Here is a 9,374-nt window from a genome sequence, read left to right on the forward strand (position 1 = left end):
TTATGTGTGACATCATACTAACACAGGGGGTTGATAAAGTTGGCTCACATAAGCAAAAACAAAATAAATCGCTTTAAAACACAACTTTTTTTTTCTTTTTTTAGCAAAAACTGATAAATGACTTCAGAACACCACTTTGCAACACCACCTCCTCTCATATTTATATATAAATATATATAAAATCATATTTTCCTTCACGTTTTCCCCCTAATTTACTAAGCCACTTTTTTGTGTATATTTTTTTTCTTCTCATTTCAGATCTGTGTATGCAGAGGACTACTTAAGATTCAGTTGTTTTGGTTTAATATTAATAAAATGGTTAACAAGGGTTTATGGGGAGTGTTTTTTGGAATAAAAGTATTTTTTTTAACATGTGTTTTTTTTTTTTTTTTTTTACTTTACAGGCTTAATAATGGAAGCTGTCCTATAGACTGAGTCCATTACAAAGCTGGGGCTTAGCGTTAGCACCCCAAAAAATGGAAGTCCTAACCCCCAGTTATTACCTCAATATCCACTGCCACAGGGGTACTAGGAAGAGCCGGTACCAACAGACCCAGAGTGTAAAAAATGTCGCTCCTGGGCATAGGAGCTCCTGGGCATTGTTCAGCCTGACGTTACCAGGGTGGGCGAGGACCATTGTTACCGGACCGATTGGCCGAACATGGCTCCGGCTGGGAAATATGATATTACAGTACCGTACTTTCACATTCCTGTGAGCTGGCTGTCACTGCTTCGCAGCCGCCCGCATCTGAGACCCCCACTATCTGTCACAAGACTACAACTCCCAGGATATACTCACTGTAAGAGCGAAATGGGAATTGTAGTCTTGCAACAACTAGCAGGCAGGTGGCCAGGGAGCAGAGCTTTTTGCATAAAAAGTCACATTTGCGACTTTTTAACCCCTTACCGTAAATGGACGTATATGTACGTTCACGGTGGGCTCCCGCTGTATGACGAGCGCTCAGGAGGTGAACACGCATCATATCCGGTGGGTCCTGGTCAGCAACCGGGACCCACGGCTATGTGGGACATTGTGGATCGGGCTGATGTCTGGCATTAATCCTTTAGATGCCGCTATCAACTTTGAAAAAGCGGTTAATTCCTTTCCCGACTAGCACAGTGGGCTGGTTGGGACTGCTGCGGCAAAACCTCAGCATCCCGATCAGCTGAGAGGACAGGGGGAGATTTCTTACCTTTTTCCCTGCCGTCTGATCGGTACCCGATATCACTGATTAATGCTCTCCTATGGAGAAGCATTGATTAGTATATGCAATCTAGAGCTTGCATGTTATAGTCCCCTATGGGGACTAAAAAAGTGTAAAAACAAAAAAAGAAGAAAAAAAAGTAAATAAATATGCATTAACCCCTTCCATAGTAAAAGTTTAAATCACCCCCCCCCCCCTCCTTTCCCATCTTTCAAATGGAAAAATTAAAAAAAAAAAGCTAAACATGTGTGGTATTGCCATGTGCATAAATGTCCAAACTATTAAAATATAATGTTAATTAAACCGTGTTAATTAAGCAGTAAAATAAACTAAAACCTATATAAATGAGGTATCCTTGTAACCGTACGGATCTAAAGAATAAAGATACGTGCAAAAATTAAAAATAGCCCCAGAAGGAAGGGGTTAAAAAGTGCTGTCTAATGCCATTTTTCTAAGCCAGGTCTGACCTGGCTTTGGTTTACGACGTTTTGAAGGGGGTTTGCAATGTCTTTATTTCTGCATACGTGCGACCTTTGCATATCATAAATACTCGACCACTGAAAGTTGCTTAGGTAAGGGTTTTTGCTACTTTATGCGTGCCCTCAAAAGTCTTACAAAAAAGTGCTTAGGCGCACATGCAACTTTTAGTGCGCCCGGAGTAAGCAAAAAAAAAATACTCTGCACACCATGATAAATGTCCCCCAATATGGGCATGTTCAAACAACACATATGATGCAGATTTTTCAGCAGAAATATGAGGCGTACCTTGAGATTTCTGAAATGGATTTTCACTTGGTATGCAGCATATTTTGCTATGGGTTTACCCATGAATGGGGCTTAACCTTGTCCTGGCTACCTGATCTGACACAGAAACTTATTTTTGTCATGTTTTTTTTTTCTGAATGTAGAACATAATGATCATTATGTAAACTACAGAGCATATTAATAATATTAGGATGTGATTTCTATAGGAATTCACACGGCACAATACTTGCTAAAATCCACATGAAAATTTACTATGTGAGCATACCCTAAATGTGAATTGATATTCTGTTCCAAAAATCTGTGATAATATACAGGATGTTGTTTTTCAAAACAAAAAAAAACTAAAATCGAAAATGTAGCACAAAATAACAAAAACAAAAAAAATCTACATAAAGTTCAGAGCATCATAACGTTTTAGTCAACTGGAAACTGTGCCAACTGTGCCCTCTGAGCCTCAATGCTGTTGAAAGACCAGGGGTGCGCCATTTCACCTTGTCACATACCTGCAAAGAAAAAATAAACACAACAAAAACATAATGACCAATGTATTCAAACCAATGAAAAAGTGATAAAGCTGCACCATGATCAACTTGTGCCTATTGTATTTCCATCCTTGTTTTTATCTTCATATAATTTTAAGTAGTTATATTGAAATTCCAAAGCAGTTATAATAATATTGCTGCAGCACTGTAGTGCCATCTGGTGGACATATGAATGGTGACAATTGTATCATTGTCTAGTAGATACAGAAATCCAGCAACAAATAAACTTCTCCCAAAATCCACAGAATAGGGGATAAGTAGCTGATCATGGGGGGTTCGACCACTGGGACCCTCCATGACTTACTGAATGGGCCCCAGCTTTCAGAGAGGAATGTGTCCTGCAGACCGCACGCGCTCCATTTATTCGGAGTCCCAAAAAAGGAGTGTGTTCCGTCTACCGGTAGATGACATTGAGGGAGCTGGAGTGCTGGGGATCATGAGGTGTGGCTAGATCTCGCAGGGTCGGTTTTAGGCTTAGCGTGGTCCTAGGCAAAATCAAAAGAGGGACCCCATAAGTCGTAATAGTGCACTAACCAGATTTGCACATTTTTGTTACTTCAAATACCATAAAAAAATATCTAAAAAGCAATTGAAAAGTCCCATCAAAACAAAAATGGTACCGATAAAAACTACAAATCAAAGCGCAAAAAATGACCCTCATACATCCCCAAATACAGAAAAATTTAGTTATAGGGATCAGAATACTACAATTTTATATTTTTGTATAGTTCCCCCACATTAGGTTGGCAGTATAGTTCCCCCACATTAGGTTGGCTGTATATCACCCCCCCCCCCACATTAGGTTGCCAGTATAGCTTCTCAACATAGGGTTGGCAGTATAGTTCCCCCACATTAGGTTGTAGTTCCCCCACATTAGGTTGGCAGTATGGTTCTCCCCACATTAGGTTGTAGTTCCCCCACATTAGGTTGGCAGTATGGTTCCCCCCACATTAGATTGGCAGTATAGTTCCCCCACATTAGGTTGGCAGTATAGTTCCCCCACATTAGGTTGGCAGTGTAGTTCCCCCACATTGGGTTGGCAGTGTAGTTCCCCCACATTAGGTTGGCAGTATTGTTCCCACACATTAGATTGGCAGTATAGTTCCCCCCACATTAGGTTGGCAGTATGTGGGGGAACTACAATCTAATGTGGGGGAACTATACTGCCAACCTAATGTGGGGGGAACTATACTGCCAACCTAATGTGGGGGGACTATACTGCACACCTAATGTGGGGGAACTATACTGCCAAACTAATGTGGGGGAACGCCAACCTAATGTTGGGAAGCTATGCTGGCAACCTAGTGGGGGGGGGGGGGGAATATACAGCCAACCTAATGTGGGGGAAAATACTGCCTACCTAATGTGGGGAAACTATACTGCCAACCTAATGTGCAGGAACTATACTGCCAACCTAATGTGGGGGGGAACTATACCGCCAACCTAATGTTGGGAAGCGATACTGGCACTATAGTTCCCCCACATACTGCTATACTGGCAGTACAGTTCCTCCCACATTAGGTTGGCAGTATAGTTCCCCCACAATAGGTTGGCAGTATAGTTCACCCACATTAGATCCCCCCTGCTTTTTCTATTTTTCATATTTCCTTACCTGGCCACGCTCAGCAGGCTCAGCTAATGTGGGGGGTCTTGTGGGCTGTGTGGATAATATGATGAGTGACGTCTCCTGCCAGCTCCTCTGTGCGGCGTCAGGGACGTCACTCATTATTTCCTGCAGCCGTGGCTGGACTGCTAAATTTAAGAAGCCGGCGCTGCAGACAAAAAAGGAAATCTGTCTTAGGCTGGGTTCACACTACGGTTTGTAACTACGGTTCCCATATACGGCTGGGAGGAGGGGGGCGGGGTTTAATTGCGGCACCCGCACTCAGCCATATTCGGGAACCGTATTTAATGCATGTCTATGAGCCGACCGGAGTGAACCGCAGCCTCCGGTCGGCTGCTTTTTCGGCCGTATGCAGTTTCCCGACCCCAGGCAAAAACGTGGTCGACCGCGTTTTTGCCTACGGTCAGGAAACCGCATACGGCTGAAAAAGCAGCCGACCGGAGGCTGTGGTTCACTCCGGTCGGCTCATAGACATGCATTAAATACGGCTTCCGAATACGGCTGAGTGTGGGCGCCGTGATTAAGCCCGCCCCCTCCTTCCAGCTGTATACGGGAACCGTAGTTACAAATCGTAGTGTGAAACCAGCCTTACCTGACTTGTTACACCTTTATTATGAGTTCTAGACACTCTTTAGGTGGGTTTGGCAAAACAGGCATAGAATGGGTAAAAACTGGTGTGGCCTCGAAGTGCAAAAAAAAATAATAATAATAATAAATATGCACCAAATGTCCTGGTTTAAAAGCCAACTAAAATAAGACTAGACAATCCTAAGTTATGCCAAATTGATCAATCAGCCAGATAGAAATCTTGTGCATTTAAAGACTGTGGCCCAGATTTATCAAACTGTGTGAGATAAAATAGAGTGATTTTTCCACAGCAGCCAATCACGGCTCAGCTTTCACTTTACCTCAGCTCATTAGCTGAGCTGTGATTGGTTGTGGTGGCTAAATCACAAAATTTTTTCTCTCACACAGTTTGATATATCTGGGCCTGTGAGTCTAGGTTCGCCCTGTCAAAGAATTAAACAGTTTTGGAAAATTTGGTTGAAGGTAAATGGTCATCCATACGATATAACGTATCGTGTGGACCAGTGTTTCCCAACTAGGGTGCTTCCAGCGGTTGGATCGCGGCGATGTGCGGTATTAACCCTTTAGAAGCGGCGGTCAAAGCTGACCGCCGCTTCTAAAGTGAAACTGAAAGTATCCCGGCTGCTCAGTCGGGCTGTTCGGGACCGCCGCGGTGAAATCGCGGCGTCCCGAACAGCTGATCGGACACCGGGAGGGCTCTTACCTGCCTCCTCGGTGTCCGATCGACGAATGACTGCTCCGTGCCTGAGATCCAGGCAGGAGCAGTCAAGCGCCGATAATGCTGATCACAGGCGTGTTAATACACGCCAGTGATCAGCATAGGAGATCAGTGTGTGCAGTGTTATAGGTCCCTATGGGACCTATAACACTGCAAAAAAAAAGTTTAAAAAAAGTGTTAATAAAGATCATTTAACCCCTTCCCTAATAAAAGTTTGAATCACCCCCCTTTTCCCATAAAAAAAAATAAAACAGTGTAAAAAAAAATAAAAATAAACATATGTGGTATTGCCGCATGCGTAAATGTCCGAACTATAAAAATATATCATTAATTAAGCCGTACGGTCAATGGCATACGCGCAAAAAAATTCCAAAGTCCAAAAAAGCGTATTTTGGTAACTTTTTATAACATTAAAAAATGAATAAAAAGTGATCAAAAAGTCAGATCAAAACAAAAATCATACCGATAAAAACTTCAGATCACGGCGCAAAAAATGAGTCCTCATACTGCCCCGTACGTTATAGGGGTCAGAAGAGGACATTTTTAAACGTATACATTTTCCTGCATGTAGTTATGATTTTTTCCAGAAGTGCGACAAAATCAAACCTATATAAGTAGGGTATCATTTTAACCGTATGGACCTACAGAATAATGATAAGGTGTAATTTTTACCGAAATATGCACTGCGTAGAAACGGAAGCCCCCAAAAGTTACAAAATGGCGTGTTTTTTTTTATTTTGTCGCACAATGATTTTTTTTTCCATTTCGCCATGCATTTTTGGGTAAAATGACTAATGTCACTGCAAAGTAGAATTGGCGACGCAAAAAATAAGCCATAATATGGATTTTTAGGTGGAAAATTGAAAGGGTTATGATTTTTAAAAGGTAAGGAGGAAAAAACGAAAGTGCAAAAACGGAAAAACCCTGAGTCCTTAAGGGGTTAAGAATGAAAGAAGCGATCTGATTGGTTGCTATGGGCAACTGATTACTGGGCAAATGAGAGTTCCTAGAAATGCTCGTTCCCGATAATTGTCCTTGCAAGGGCCAGCGATCAGCCGAACAACAAGCTAATGCTCCTTCTTTGGCTGGTTTGCGCTGTCAGATCGAAAAAACAAAAGATCACAGAAATAAATGGAAAAAAAAACCTTCATAACAAAAATTAAAAACCTGAGGAGACTAGATGCAAAAGGGAAGAGGGGGTGGGGGCGGGGGGTGGTGTTATCATTCAGATCGGCCTAAATGTCTGGGCTTGCATAGGAGTTTGGATCGACTGAGACAAAAAATCTTGCCATGGTGACCAAATGAGCGATATACTCCCATAAACTATGAAGGGACAGTGTGCCAATCCACCACTTGATTTAGCAAAGATAGATTCAGGGCTTGCTTATAAAGACCCTAGGGGTCCCAGAGGTTTAACCCCCTGGGATCCTGCAGACATGGCCGGTGTTAGGGCGGGGCAATCCGAGCAATTGTCCAGGACCCCCATCCCCCAGGGGGGGGGGGGCCCGCAGCAGCCCGCAGAAGCTCCGTCACATTCGGGACATCCCTGTGTCCCGAAAGATCTTTTTGGGACACAAGGATGTCCCGGTTACCTTTCTGCGGCCCCACGTTAACTTTAAAAACGCAGGGGCCGCCGGGAGGTAGCGCACGCAGGGACATCACTGACGTCCCTTGTCTGCGCCCGTAGGAACAGAGGAGTGGAGCATCGAGGAGGAGGATGCTCTGACCACCACTCCTCCGGTGGACCGGAGGAGCGGTGGACGGAGCACTGAAGTGGAGGCAGTGCACAGATATACAGCCTCCAGCCTACACTGTATATAGCTGAAGGCTGTATGTCTGTGGGGGAGCTATACTGCACCTAATATGGGTGAACTATACTGCTAACCTAATGTGGGGGAACTACACTACACCTAATGTGGGGGAACTATACTGCACCTAATGTGGGGGAACTACACTACACCTAATGTGGGGGAACTATACTGCACCTAATGTGGGGGAACTATACTGCACCTAATGTGGGGGGGGGGATTATACTGCACCTAATGTGGGGGAACTATACTGCCAACCTAATGTGGGGGGAACTAAACTGCCAGCCTAATGTGGGGGGACCTATACTGCCAGCCTAATGTGGGGGAACTATGCTGCCAACCTAATGTGGGGGAACTATACAAAAAATATGAAATTGTACTATTCTGATCCCTATAACTCTTTTATTTTTCTGTATATGGGTATGTATGAGGGTGATTTTTTGCACTGTGATTTGTAGTTTTTATCGGTACCATTTTTGTTTAGATGGGACTTTTCAATTGCTTTTTAGATATTTTTTATGGTATTTGAAGTGACCAAAAAATGTACAAATCTTGTTAGTGCACTATTACGACTTTTGGGGCCCCTCTTTTGATTTTGCCCAGTGCCACGCTAAGCCTAAAACCGACCCTGCCTGCAGATAGGTCATACGTTTTTAGTGCTGGAATACCACTTTAAAGGGGTACTCAGCTGGAAAACATTTTTTTAAATCATCTTCTATTACCGTATATACTCGAGTATAAGCCGAGTTTTTCAGCACGATTTTTCGTGCTGAAAACACCCCCCTCGGCTTATACTCGAGTGAACTCCCCCACCCGCAGTGGTCTTCAACCTGCGGACCTCCAGAGGTTTCAAAACTACAACTCCCAGCAAGCCCGGGCAGCCATCGGCTGTCCGGGCTTGCTGGGAGTTGTAGTTTTGAAACCTCCGGAGGTCCGCAGGTTGAAGACCACTGCGGCCTTCAACATCATCCAGCCCCCTCTCACCCCCTTTAGTTCTGAGTACTCACCTCCGCTCGGCGCTGGTCCGGTCCTGCAGGACTGTCCGGTGAGGAGGTGGTCCGGTGGGATAGTGGTTCCGGGCTGCTATCTTCACCGGGGAGGCCTCTTCTAAGCGCCTCGGGCCCGGCCTCAGAATAGTCACGTTGCCGTGACAACGACGCAGAGGTGCGTTCATTGCCAACGTACTTCTGCGTCATTGTCAAGGCAACGCCTCTATTCCGGGCCGGAAGCGCGGAGAAGAGGCGCCCCCGGTGAAGATAGCAGCCCGGACCACCTCCTCACCGGACAGCCCTGCAGGACCGGACCAGCGCCGAGCGGAGGGGAGTACTCAGAACTAAAGGGGGTGAAAGGGGGGCTGGATGATGTTGAAGGCCGCAGTGGTCTTCAACCTGCGGACCTCCGGAGGTTTCAAAACTACAACTCCCAGCAAGCCCGGACAGCCGATGGCTGCCCGGGCTTGCTGGGAGTTGTAGTTTTGAAACCTCTGGAGATCCGCAGGTTGAAGACCACTGAGGGCGAATGATGAGAAGAGGATGATGAAGGGGGGGTGTGGGGATGATGAAGAGGGGTGGGGATGATGAAGGGGGGATGTGTGGGATGATAAGGGGATGATGAAGGGGGGATGTGCGGGATGATAAGGGGATGATGAAGGGGGGATGTGTGGGATGATGACAAGGGGATGATGAAGGGGGGATGTGTGGGATGATGACAAGGGGATGATGAAGGGGGGATGTGTGGGATGATGACAAGGGGATGATGAAGGGGGGATGTGTGGGATGATGACAAGGGGATGATGAAGGGGGGATGTGTGGGATGATGACAAGGGGATGATGAAGGGGGGATGTGTGGGATGATGACAAGGGGATGATGATGAGGATGTTAATGAGGGGTCTGGATGATGACAGGGGGGGATGAGGTATTTCCCACCCTAGGCTTATACTCGAGTCAATAACTTTTCCTGGGATTTTGGGTTGAAATTAGGGGTCTCGGCTTATACTCGGGTCGGCTTATACTCGAGTATATACGGTACTTCTATTTAAAAATCTTTATCCTTCAAATACTTATTAGCTGTTGTATGCTCCACAGGAAGTTCTTTTCTTTTTTAATTTCCTTTCTGTCTGACCA

General features: G+C 45.0%; 1 long non-coding RNA gene across 1 annotated transcript; it reads right to left on the bottom strand.

Annotated features, from left to right (window-relative positions):
* Positions 1 to 2,235: 2,235 nt before the first annotated feature.
* On the bottom strand, positions 2,236 to 4,985 carry LOC130267358 (uncharacterized). Its single transcript, XR_008843154.1, has 3 exons — positions 4,729 to 4,985; positions 4,125 to 4,284; positions 2,236 to 2,473 (listed from the first exon to the last, which is right to left on the bottom strand). It is a non-coding gene; the product is annotated as an uncharacterized LOC130267358 (long non-coding RNA).
* Positions 4,986 to 9,374: the final 4,389 nt, after the last annotated feature.

The sequence above is a fragment of the Hyla sarda genome, chromosome 4 (genome assembly GCF_029499605.1).
Source record: "Hyla sarda isolate aHylSar1 chromosome 4, aHylSar1.hap1, whole genome shotgun sequence".
NCBI classification, from domain to species: Eukaryota; Metazoa; Chordata; class Amphibia; order Anura; family Hylidae; genus Hyla; species Hyla sarda.